The 12477-nt window shown below is 35.2% G+C and overlaps 1 protein-coding gene across 2 annotated transcripts in view; it reads right to left on the bottom strand.

Annotated features, from left to right (window-relative positions):
* Positions 1-12477, bottom strand: part of MAP2 (microtubule associated protein 2) — a 310528-nt gene that overhangs the window by 249069 nt on the left and 48982 nt on the right. Inside the window, exon 2 of one of the 2 annotated variants that reach the window (XM_050752604.1) lies at positions 11784-11867. The exons of the other annotated variant lie outside the window; for it this stretch is intronic. The gene's annotated coding sequence lies outside the window, so the exon portion shown is untranslated. The remainder of the gene's footprint in view (positions 1-11783; positions 11868-12477) is intronic. 2 annotated transcript variants of the gene reach the window in all.

Here is a 12477-nt window from a genome sequence, read left to right on the forward strand (position 1 = left end):
TTGTTTGTTTGTTTGTTTTGAGACTCCTCTTTCTCTGTTGTCCAGGCTAGAGTGCAATGTTGAAGTCTCGGCTCACTGCAACCTCCACCTCCCGGGTTCAAGCGATTCTCCTGCCTCAGCCTCCTGAGTAACTGGGAACACAGGCACCCACAACGGTGCCAGGCTAATGTTTGTATTTTTAGTAGAGATGAGGTTTCATCATCTTGGCCAGGCTGGTCTCGAACTCCTGACCTAGTGATTGACCCACCTCAGCCTCCCAAAGTGCTGGGATTACAGGCGTGAGCCACTGCGCCTGGCCATCAAATACATTTTCTTTGACTTCCTGGTAGTGAAATATAAACCACCGAACACCTATCACTAAACGTTCAGTGCTGTAAAAAGTCAGTCTGTGGCTTTCTGCTGCACTCAGGGGGAAGTCAATTTCCTAAGTCAACACAAATAGCCCTCACAAAAGTTAAAAATCTTTTTTTTCAAATGCAAATGCATTTTCTTTATATTGTTCTTAGAAGAAATAGAGGAGGTAAAGATTTTTACCTCTGTTTAAAAAAGGAATCAAGCTTAAGGAAATTTAGGAATGTTCTAGGGTTGTCTAACATATCAGAAGTTCAATGAGATCCAGCTCCCAGCTACCTGCAGGGATGATAACCTGGGTAAAGCTAAGGGAACGGGCAGAAAATGGATTCAAATCAATCCTCTGGAAGGGCTCTGAAGCCTCTAAGAAAATTTCTTCCAGCTGTCACCCACCTTTCCTGGCTCCATGTGTTCCATTTTATCTTCCCCATGATGAAAGGATGGATAAAAGTAAATGGTGTGTGCTCTCTTAAGGCAAAAGATGCTCATGTGACTTGAAAATTTTTCCAAAGACTACCACAAACTCTGGCATTGTCATAAGCAAAACTGAACAGTAAATTATTACACTTTTGCCTCCAATTTCAAAAATCGTTTTTTTTTTTTGGTAGATAAACGAGACCCACAATAGGTAGTCTGTACCGACAAAATACAATAAGGAATTTAAAAACAGCTTTAAAAAATTAAATTATAAATTCTTTAAGAGATGGAGTCTCGCTTCATCAGCCAGGCTGGTGTGTGGTGGCACAATCATAGCTTAGTGCAGCCTCAAACTCGTAGGCTCAAGGGATCCTCCAGCCTCAGCTTCTTGACTAGCTGGGTCTACAGGCACAGGCCACCATCCCTGGCTAATTTGTTTTATTTTTCTATTTTCTACTGTGTTGCCCAGGCTAAACACCTTTTTTTAAACAAAGGAGTAACTGTAACATTGAATCTAGGTATCAGGACCAGTAATAAAATAAACATTAAAACAAGGTATACTTTATAATGCTCACATTCTTCTCTTTGATCAACATGTATTACAGCCAATAATAAAAGTATAAGCAAACATAATTTGTTCTCTGTGGTGGCTGCACAAAATTCACATTAAGAAAATATTTTTAAAAGGAGAATTTCAGATCATGTTTACAGTCATTACCGCTGTATGAATAATCTAGACTTAGCAAAGCCCTGAGGACAATTTCAGAACTTTAGTTCTAAACTCAGCGCTTTGTTAACATAAAATGTCATGTTCTAAAAAAGATACTAAAATCGACATCTCCCTAATCAATAGGACAGCTGTAGGAATGACAAGATAAAATGCAGTATGTTTAAGGCAGTAATATTTCATAAAACAGGCAATGATTCTGTAAAATGCAGATAGTTCATTTAAACAGACCACTATCATGTAGTATATTAGTATTTAGCTTTATTTACTACAAATATTGTTTAATCTTATAGAAACAGGCAAAAATTCAAGGTAGCTGGTAGAATGGAAAGAGCCCAGGCCATGTGTTTGAATCCTAAGACTTTTTTTCTATCAGTTAGTGATTAAATATGTCTGAGTCTCAGTTTTTTCATCATTAGAATGGGGGTAATAATTTCTCAGAGTTCTTTGAGATAATGAGATAATGTGTGTTAAGAGTGCATCAGAAAGTTTGGTATAAAATGGGGGCTTAAATCTTCATTCAATAATATGTTTGCAAAAATCTGTTCACTTCCTACGACCAACAATATATCAACCTGAACACATATTGCCACATGTGTCAAAGGGGAAAGGACTGACATAGTTTTTAGAGAGGCTGACTCTGAGAGGTTAAAATGTATTAACACTGAAGTCAATGCTGCTGACATTGGATTTCTGATGGTGACATTATTTCACTTAATTTTAACCTTAATTCTCACATTAACTATGAATTTTTTAAAAAAAATCAGCACAATTAACTTACAGTCACTTATGCAAACATTTTTTCATGTCGATATTGTGCAATGTTGGATATCTATACTGCATGAGATAGAAAGCAAGCATAGCACTCTGCCTTCAGAGAGTTACCATTTAGTAAAAGAGCTAAGACACATAATCAGTCTCTACAACAGAACCACAAATATTACTTTTTAAGTATGAATAGTGAAGTGTCAACACTGATTCTACTGCTGTCTTTGAGATTTTGGTCAAATCACCCCAGCTTTTCCTAGTGTATCTTCTTTTCTAAGATGTTCTACTTAAAAAAAAAGAAGTTCCACAGTAAAATAAATGTATACATACACATAGGAATACATTATTCTGAAATAAACAAAGAGAATTCTCATGTATTTTAACTCACAAATAACTGTAGCATCATCAACACTATATGAACAGAAGTTCATGGAAGCTGGCTGTCCTTTAATATATGCTATATGGTGAGCTAATACATGCTCAATAACACAGAAGATAGGTTTAGGGATAAAACATATCCAAATTCTATGTTCTGAATAAAAATGTATTCTACTATCATAATTCCCTTTACATTAGAAACCTAAAGACAAGCTGGCTTCATAGTTAAGTGACCTAAGACAGAGGTTGTCATGTATATCTCAGTTCAGCATTTCCCTTCCTTCATCTGGAGTCAAATTCATCTTTTTTGTGGGGAGCCAATTTTATGTGGTTTAGATGTGGTTGACCACACACAGTCCAATCCTACCCCAGCCTCAGTCACAGGATAATATAGGTCAATCCATGGACTCCATTTCTTGGGGACACTGATTGGTTGAGAGCTAGGAATTCAGGCCACATTAGGCTGGAGTGGCACTTTGGTGTACTGCCCAGTCCCCATCAATGAAACAATGTCCTAGCCACAGGGGAAGTTACTGTCAGTAGAGAAAGCACCGGTGTTGGGCCCCTTCAGATATTGCCTCCCCTTCCCTGGGTGGCCCACAGCCAGTGATGGATCAATGCAGGAGTATGAAGGCTGAACCATCTTCACCCAATAGGAGGCAAGCTGAAAAGCATTCTTCTGTTGGGAGATGTTGTCACTGGGTTGCAAAGCAGCTCAAGTTCTCCCTCTGCCCATTCCTATTTCCTCTTCCTTCCCTTCAATGGACATTTATCCCAAGAAACATTCAGCAAGCTACATTCTGTGTCAGAGTCGGTCTCACTGAAATTCAATTTCTTTTTTTTTTTTTTTTTTGAGACGGAGTCTCGCCCTGTCGCCCAGGCAGGAGTGCAGTAACAGGATCTCAGCTCACTGCAAGCTCCCCCTCCCGGGTTTACGCCATTCTCCTGCCTCAGCCTCCCGAGTAGCTGGGACTACAGGCGCCTGGCACCTCACCCGGCTAGTTTTTTGTATTTTTTAGTAGAGACGGGGTTTCACGGTGTTAGCCAGGATGGTCTCGATCTCCTGACCTCGTGATCCGCCCATCTCGGCCTCCCAAAGTGCTGGGATTACAGGCGTGAGCCACCGCACTCGGCCAACTGAAACTCAATTTCTAACACAGGACAAAAACAGTCTTCCCTGATACGTGAAGCCTGTACAGGAGATGGTCTCTTTTCCTCTCAGTTACTACATGTAACAATCTTGTAAGCTTGAAGGTACTGGTATCTCTTTTCACCATGGAGAAAGAGCCTTATGATGAACCCAGCATTTCCAGATGAAGCAGAGCAGCAAAATGGAGAGAAAATGAGAGGAAGAGTGGGAAGGAGGGAAACAGTGGGATGGAGAGTGAGAAACAGAAAGAGAGAAGAACAAGACTAAGCTAATGATTACAATGGTAAACCTGGTTCCTGCCATCCCTATACCAACAGGACTTGTGGACTTTTTATATCGTATATGCATTAATATTTTTGTCTAAACTCTTTTAAATTTTTTCTATTTACAGGTGAAAGAGCCTGATTATTATAGTAAATATTGATACAAATCTTATTATGAACTTCAAACAACACAAAATGGCTGATAGATAAAGCAGCATCATGTTTGGCAAATCCTGCTAATGGACTAGAACATACAGTATGTAGTAAAGAAAACAAACAAACTTTAGAGCATCTCCATTGCAAGGTTCTAAGGAAAAAAAAATGTGATTCCAACAACAAATAAAGCAATGCGAGCTTGTAATCATCTTTAAATATTTTTTCCAGGTATCCACAGACTCAGCCAGAAATTCAATGCTATTCAAAATTAAATGTGTAAGAAGAAAAAGTATACAATGACCTTATTGTTCCTTGTGTAAACGAGAACCTAGTAGTTTCCCTCCAAAAGGAATAAAAAGTCCCAGTTAATAAAGCTAATGGGTGTAGTACTAAGTGGAGTCTACTAGTCTAGTAGACTACATTATTATATTCTAAAGTTCTATTTATCATTCTCCTAAGGAAGACCCTCATCCTTGGCAGAACATTATCAAGCTCTCCCTCTTTGACACAGTGACAGTCTAGTGATTTCATATTAACTACTCTTAGTCAATATGCATTTTTAGCTAGAAGCCTATCAGCTATTTGAGTATGTACATTATTAGGCAAGGAATGATGAGGAAAATTGTGACAAATGTCAAATGCAGCTCAAACTGTCACACTTTAATTAAACAAATTTATGTTACTTATTTAAGTAAAACATGGGAAACAGTAGCAGTAAAACACATTTATAGGCTCAGTTGTGCAAAATAATTTGGGCTTTCTACTAGCAACTCAATTTTATTTTGATGCATAATTTGAAAAAGGTCCGTCTATCATATCTGCTAAGGCTGAAGAAAGTTATAATTTACCAAGTCTTATAAAATGTTAATTTAAAAACTTTACATTTTTATTTGACATTTTTATTTTTAGTAATAGAACACAGGACTGAAAATATTCTTTTACGTAGTTCAAAATTGTGCTATTTTCTATCTCAAGGCAGGGGTCAGGCATACTGCATTTAATTACAGAATCTCTGAATTTTTCTATAATTTGTTGACTTATTCATATATCTTGCCCTTGGTTCTGAGAATGCTGAAATCAACATTGTTACTTTAAGATTTAGAAATTAATGAAGCAAATGTAACTACCATGTATTTTGAATTTCAGATTTCCTGTTCATTCTTTATTACTGCCTAACCCTAGACAATTGATCAAAAAATTATCTTTATTATCATGGTTCCTATCTATTAAGCAAATAGTAATATGACAAAATATAATTGCATTAATAGAATAATGTAAATGTCAATGAAGTTCTGGTAATGAAATTTTATATAGGTGATGCAGAATATTAATATTTCAGCAGGTTCCTATGCCAATTTCAACAAAACCCCACAAAATCCCTTCTTTAGTTAATTTTAATTAAATACAGAATCTAATGAAAAGGAGAGATATGTGTCTTTTGCACAACCATATAAGGAAAAAATAGATCAATATTAAAAGGGAAACCAATGTATTTTCCATGGTATAAAATACTCCATGTTTGTTGAAGTCTAACTATGGAAGAAAAAATATCACTTGCTTTTGTAACTTGAAAATGAATACACATATGTTAAGACATAAGATATGAATATTTACTTTATTCATTGTTTAAAACCGTTTCTTAATTGATTCTCAACAAATAAAACTACTTAAATGAAGGCAAGCCAATAAAACTCTGTGACTGGGTAAATGTTAGACCCCTTTTAAAAAAGTTGTTTCAAACCCTGGAAGAATCTATACAGGCTATTTAATTTTCATCAGACATGAAAATATGGGCAATTTCCTTCAAAGTTAAAACAAATATCACAGGACATCAATTAAAACATTTCTATTTAGATAATTAAATCTAGAGTGGAAATGGGAGACATACCAACAAAACAAAAATGTGGAACCTCATAGCGAATTGAAAATAGCAGTCACTAGAAGTTGGTATTTTAATAATGTATGATAAACATCAAAAACCTAAATTATTTATGTATGCCTGCCCTACATATATTTAGAAAGTGGACTCTGCAACAGGAGAGTTGCAGCAGCTGTGAAGTGCTGGGTGTCCATGACACAACCATGTTATCTCTTACTGCTCCTGTTTCACGTTCTTCTATAGTGAAGTTTTGTAAACTGTATTTCAAATATCCAGATACATTTTAAAGTTGGCAGTAGTAAACATTTGTCTTCAATTACATAATTAAGCTAATAATCACTGAGCGCTGCTTTATGCTGGGAATTCTTTGGAAGTGTTAATTCACATAGTTTTAAAAATAAATATGTGAGGTAGATAATATTATGGTCATCTCCATTTTAAAGATAACGACATTAGGCACAGAGAGTCACTTGCTAAGGGTCACAGGAGAGAGCATGATTGGGATTTTAAGCTGGACTGCTTGATTTTAGAGGCTGGGTTCCTAACCACTAAAATTGATGTCATTCTCTTACAGGTAACTAGCAATAATGACATGTTTACCAGAATTTTTTTGTTTGTTTGTTTTTCATTCTATTTTCCCCACACCTAACTGATCCTAATCAGGTGCCACAAAACTTTAGCCCAAGTAGCACTTTCTTAATACAATAGAATAAGAGTAATCTAGCAGTATTTTTAGTATTTTCATTTTATTTTTTGAGACAGAGTCTTGCTCTGTCCCCCCAGGCTGGAGTGCAGTAGCCCTATCAAAGCTCACTGCAGTCTCAACCTCCCAGACTCAAGCCATCCTTACACCTCAGCCTCCTGAGTCACTGGGACTATAGGCATGCACCACCACACCAGGCTTTTTTTTTTTAATGTTTTGTATAGAGGTGGTCTCACTTGTGTTGCCCAGGCTGGTCTTGAACTTCTGGGCTCAAGTGATCCTCCCACTTTAGTCTTCAGAGTAACCAGGATTACAGGCGGGAGCCACCACACTCAACCTTTAGTATTTTTAACACCAGAACTGTCAGAGTGGAGAGACAAAGAAGGAAAAATGTTAGAAGGGATGCAGAGAAGTGGAGAGAGAGGTAGGGGAAAGAGAAGAAAGCATAGGTGGAGATTAAGACAGACTTAAATTTCCACTTAAAATTACTTCCCTTTGGTTAAAGAATAGCCTAATGTTCTTTATTGTGCCCTCTACTAAAGACAATTGTAAAGGGATTTAGGAATAGCATGAGCTTCTCACACATGTGGCTAAAGCAATGGAAAGAAAAAAAATTCATGATGTATTCTTTATTCTGCCATTTAAAAAAAATTTTTAATAGAGCCTTATTTATGTACTACAGTGTGGCTTCTTCATATTTCATTTTTATGGCTTTTTTTTCAGTATAATGTTTTCTTTTGAAATAGTTTCAGATTCACAAGAAGTTGCAAAAGTGGCCCAGGCTATGGTATACACTTCACTCAGCTTTCCCAGTTCCATCATTAATTTTTTGTATATGAAAAAGTGAATGGATCACTTTCATTGTTTCCAAATCTTCTGAAAAGCACAGAAACTAACACTTGTACAGTACCCACACCAATGGCCTGCAAGGTGGCTCTGCTGCAAGACTCTTGATGAAGCTTGGGGAAGACGTCATCAAACTGTGGACTTGAATGCTAAACCTGCTGGCAGCCTGCCCTCTCACAGTATGGTCTTCGTCATGGGTGCCAACAAGACTTGGCATTGTTTAAAAAGAAAAATAGCTCAGCCAATCTTTGTGATGAAGGTTTTGAATGCTTAACCGAATTCAATTAAGACAGGAAAAAGGAATTGCCTTAACATGTGCAGAATAAAAAAATCTTTGTTTTTATTTTTTTCCAAAGAGCTCACTTTTCTCAAATGAGAAAATGAAGTTTAATTTAGTATAAGAAAGATAAATTGTAATAAAGAAAACTTAAAAGGCTTTGCGTCAAGACAGATTATATTCAAAAGCAATATTTGGGTGATGGGTTAAGAGAACAGCTGGCACAACTAAGGCCTGAATGTGCACCCTGAGGTTGAGAAGAAAATGAAGAGCACTTAATCATATGGACGTTGTACATTTTTCAAGACATAAAACCTCTAATGTTGCTTTTCCCAGACCAAGGTTGGTGAAAAAGCTTGGAGTCTGCTTTATTACATTGGGCTTTCTGCCCAGTTTTAATCACCATTAGGGAAATAGGCCTCTGACCAGGATACCATACTTCACTTTCAGGATGGCTAGTGGCAAATAGCAGTGTATTTCCTAAATTACAGCCTGAATTATAAGTATAGTAGAACAACAACAACAACAAAAAAAAAACTAAGAAAAACAAATCGTGGGGAGGACTACTACAGGTTTGACTAATTCACCACTTTCTGTAAATGGATCTCTTTCTTCAGCATCGGTTTACTGAGATGTTTAATTCCAAAGTAAAGGAAACAATCTTATGTCAGAGGTCAACAGATCTTCTAAGTGACTGCTATCACTTTAAGATGGACAGAACTCTCATTTCCAAAACTAGGATCTACAATCATGTTCTCGAGAAGCCTTTGGCTTAAAATTCATACCCATTTTTAAAGTATTTTCTAAATGTTTATTCTAGAGACATCTTCCTCTATTCTGGATGATAAGGAATTTTTTTTTTTTTTGAGATGAGAAGTTCCCAGTATAATAAAATATATTCAATCTAAAATTAAAAAAGCATTTTGAGTTGTATTAAAATTATCTTCTCTGAAAGAGAGAAATGGAAAGCTTTGTCTAATAAACATTCAGCATGTACCAACTGACCTCCCATCAGTTTTTCCTAGAGAAAAGAAATTTACAGTTTTTCTAGAGACCTTCATAGAAGGTTCTGGAATACTGCTACACGGTGACCCAGTGTACTTAAGTACTTAAGTACTATACTTAAGTACTATAAATATATTAAGTACTATAAATATATTCCATACAAGCTGACATAATTACATAGTGTTAAAAGTCAAATATGCATTAAAATTGGAATATATAGATACAAAGATTGATGCTTATTTAGAATTGATACATTAATAGAACAGAACTGTAGTTCAAATAGGTTGAATTTTTTATTGCCTGTTCTTCAAACAAAAAATGGTTATTTCCTACTCGAACATAACAATATTGATTTGATCCCTAAGCTGTACTTCACTATTTTATATAATTTCTGATTTTACATTTTATGAGGTTTTCCCTCTCATATGTACCCTTAGATGAAATAGTAATATCTCTGTTAAACATTTATTTCTAAATGTTTTTATTTTTTCAAATACTATGTTTTGCCCTAATATTATAAAGTAATGTAGTTTCAGGATAATTGCATTGAGCAGAGATGAAAGGGAGTATTTGACCTTTCAGTTCAGAGTTGTATACAGTGGCTTAAATAAATAAAAACAAGAAGAGAATTCCATACACAGTTTATATATTTTTACCGTGAATAAAGACACAATCTTACAAATATGCATTTTTAAAAACTGATTAGAAGATGGTTTTACATTCACTGACTTGTGATTTGTGTACATGTATAACACACAGTAGGATGTTACCATTTTCATGTAAACTTCATGACAGGAGCAAATTACTTTAGTGTAACAGATTGTGTTTAAAGATATATAACTATAAATCAATTTTCCAGACTGCAGGATTAAGATAAGAAGTGGAGCTAAAACTCATTCCTCTTCATACACATAGAAAATTATTAGGTAGGAAAAAAATGCTTTCACCCAATCAAGAATAATATTAGAGTGAAAACTCATTACTTGCAAAAAGTGAAAAAGATATTTGAAATTATCTCTGGCAGGAAGGAGAAGATAAATCATGACCAAATTGGATTCAGAAATAATATTGTTGAATTGAGAAAAATATATATGCTTTCCTCATGCCTATTTATAGATTTAAGTTGTTTGTATACATGTATGCATGTAGTAACAATCTCCATGTATTTTACTCACTGTGTAGTAAAATAGGATTTTATTTTATTTGCCTGAAAATCACCCATTTCAAGCTTTAAGTAGCACCTGCTTGTCCTAGTATTTGTGATGTAATAAAGTTATACTTTGTTATTTATATGCACAGTTAATTTTTGTAATACATACACATACACACTCATATATAATATACTTCTCCTCTCTCTTTCTTTCTTATAACAATACTGATCAAAGCAGGAGAATATGGAATATAATGGTCCATACTATTATATTAGAATGTAATGGAATACTATTTGCCAGAAACCAGCATCGACAATCCTTTTTTATAGACTGTGCATTGTTCCTGGGCTGATGGAATAAGCAATAAATAATTATTTAAAAAGTGATATAACTGCCTTTCTATCATGCTGTAACATATAAATTATACAAAGGACTCATAACTTTCACTATCTAAGAAAAAAAATCCAGCTGACAAAACATATGCAGTAAAGTCACTGTCTTTAGGCACTTACCACATTTGGCTCAAATGAATTGCAGTGACTTCCTAAAACTTAGACCAAAGTTAAGTACATTTGCATAGATCAAACCACAAATCAGTTGTAGCCAAAATTGCTTCGGTTCAACAGCTGGCAGTATGCCCATATCTCAAGCTCCCCTTGGGTTAACCACTATAGAGAGCATCTAAGGTAATAAGTACTATTTCTAAAGTTTGCCTCCTCAGATCGGCTCAATGTTAGAAAACAACATGAATCAGGTTTGTGGAATGTGAGTAGAGCATTGTGGGGTAGATCCTTAACTGGTGAAACCACACAGAAATAGACAAAGATTGCATAAGGCAAATAAATACAGTAAGCTAGAAATAATCACATTTTCTCCTAGTGAAACCTTAAGAAGTAATATGTGATAATTTTTTTAAAAATATATGCTGTAAAATACAAGGATACAAATATGAATTTAGTCATTCTTTAATAAGGTGCTATTAAGACCGTGATAAATAATTTTAGTTCTGTTTCCTATGTTCTAATTTTTCATTAGTTACTTCATATCTAAGGTATTTATTAAATATATCACAAACTAGTCTCATAAACACTTTAGAGAGCTCTATTAATAATTCCTGTAACTTTTTGCCTGGTAGGCCAAAACTGTAAGAGTAGACAACTACCCATCTCTGTTTTATCTTTATCTGTTTCTATATCCCTAAGTATAAAATTTTAAATTAAAATTTAGACACTTGGGGGTGACAAATCACAACATAAAATTGTACAGATCTCTTAATGAAAACATATGTGATAAAAGCAAAACTTTTAAATATATATGCTATTATACCTCCTTCTACCTCCTAGGTCTTGCTGTAGACTTTTTACCCTCAAGACCTTAACTCTTTAACAAATGGATTTTCATTATTTAGTTAATCTATATTAAAATACTAAGAAGAATGAAGGAAAGCAACATTTCTACTCATAAGTAAAATCCTCTAAAAGTCACTGAGTAGAAAGGCACAGACCACTTTTTTACCACTTATGTTCTCACCAAAGTATAAATATTTGCCCCCAATAACCTGACAATCACTGTAAAACGTGGGATTTATGGATGAACAAACTTGGTTCCAGGAATGCCAGTAGGTACTTGAGACAGACCAGACCAAAATACAGCACAACACTAAGCAGGAAGTGCAGTAATAGTTGATGTGGGGAGGACAATTTGTGACATACTTTTAAGAAGGGTATGAAGTCACCAAGGAGTAGCATCCTGGTCCTGGAGCTCAGACTGCAATCGTAGCCATCAAAGATGTTGGTCTGATGTTGAAAGAATCAGAAGAATGTAAAAACAATAAATATATACATAACAGCAATCAGAAATCTCTGTACTTTGTTTGAAAATTGCTAATCCACTTATGTTCGTTCCTATAAAACAGCCTTGACTAGAAGATCTCTAAACTTCCTTCTAATTCATTGCTAGCATTATATTAAATAGGATAACGCTTTTGTACCAACTCACAGTTGACTGTTCTTGGATATAAAACAATGACTAAGCAATTTCAGTGACAACAATAATTTTTTTGTTTTTGAGTAGTTCTAACTACTCATCTCTGTGTTACACAATCCTGTGGGTTTTTTTTTCTCCTCCCTCAAGGTTTAAGGGGGCAAATGGTCTTTGGTCATTAGTACTTAACTTCTCTTTCTTTCATTCACAAAGAGGTATTTCAACACTCAAGCCTTTGTCAGTACTTTGATGAATTGTGCTCTTAAATCTTCTGAAAACAAAAAGCAGACTGCAAGCTCTCACTTTTCCTGAGATTCACCTGGCCATGAGCTTTTTAAGTATCACTTCACAACTCCAACATAACCCAGGGCTGGCTATACCCTTCAGAACTCTGGTGGAAATGAAGCAGGAAGCCAAGTACCT

This window comes from Macaca thibetana, chromosome 12, assembly GCF_024542745.1.
Source record: "Macaca thibetana thibetana isolate TM-01 chromosome 12, ASM2454274v1, whole genome shotgun sequence".
Classification (NCBI taxonomy): domain Eukaryota; kingdom Metazoa; phylum Chordata; class Mammalia; order Primates; family Cercopithecidae; genus Macaca; species Macaca thibetana.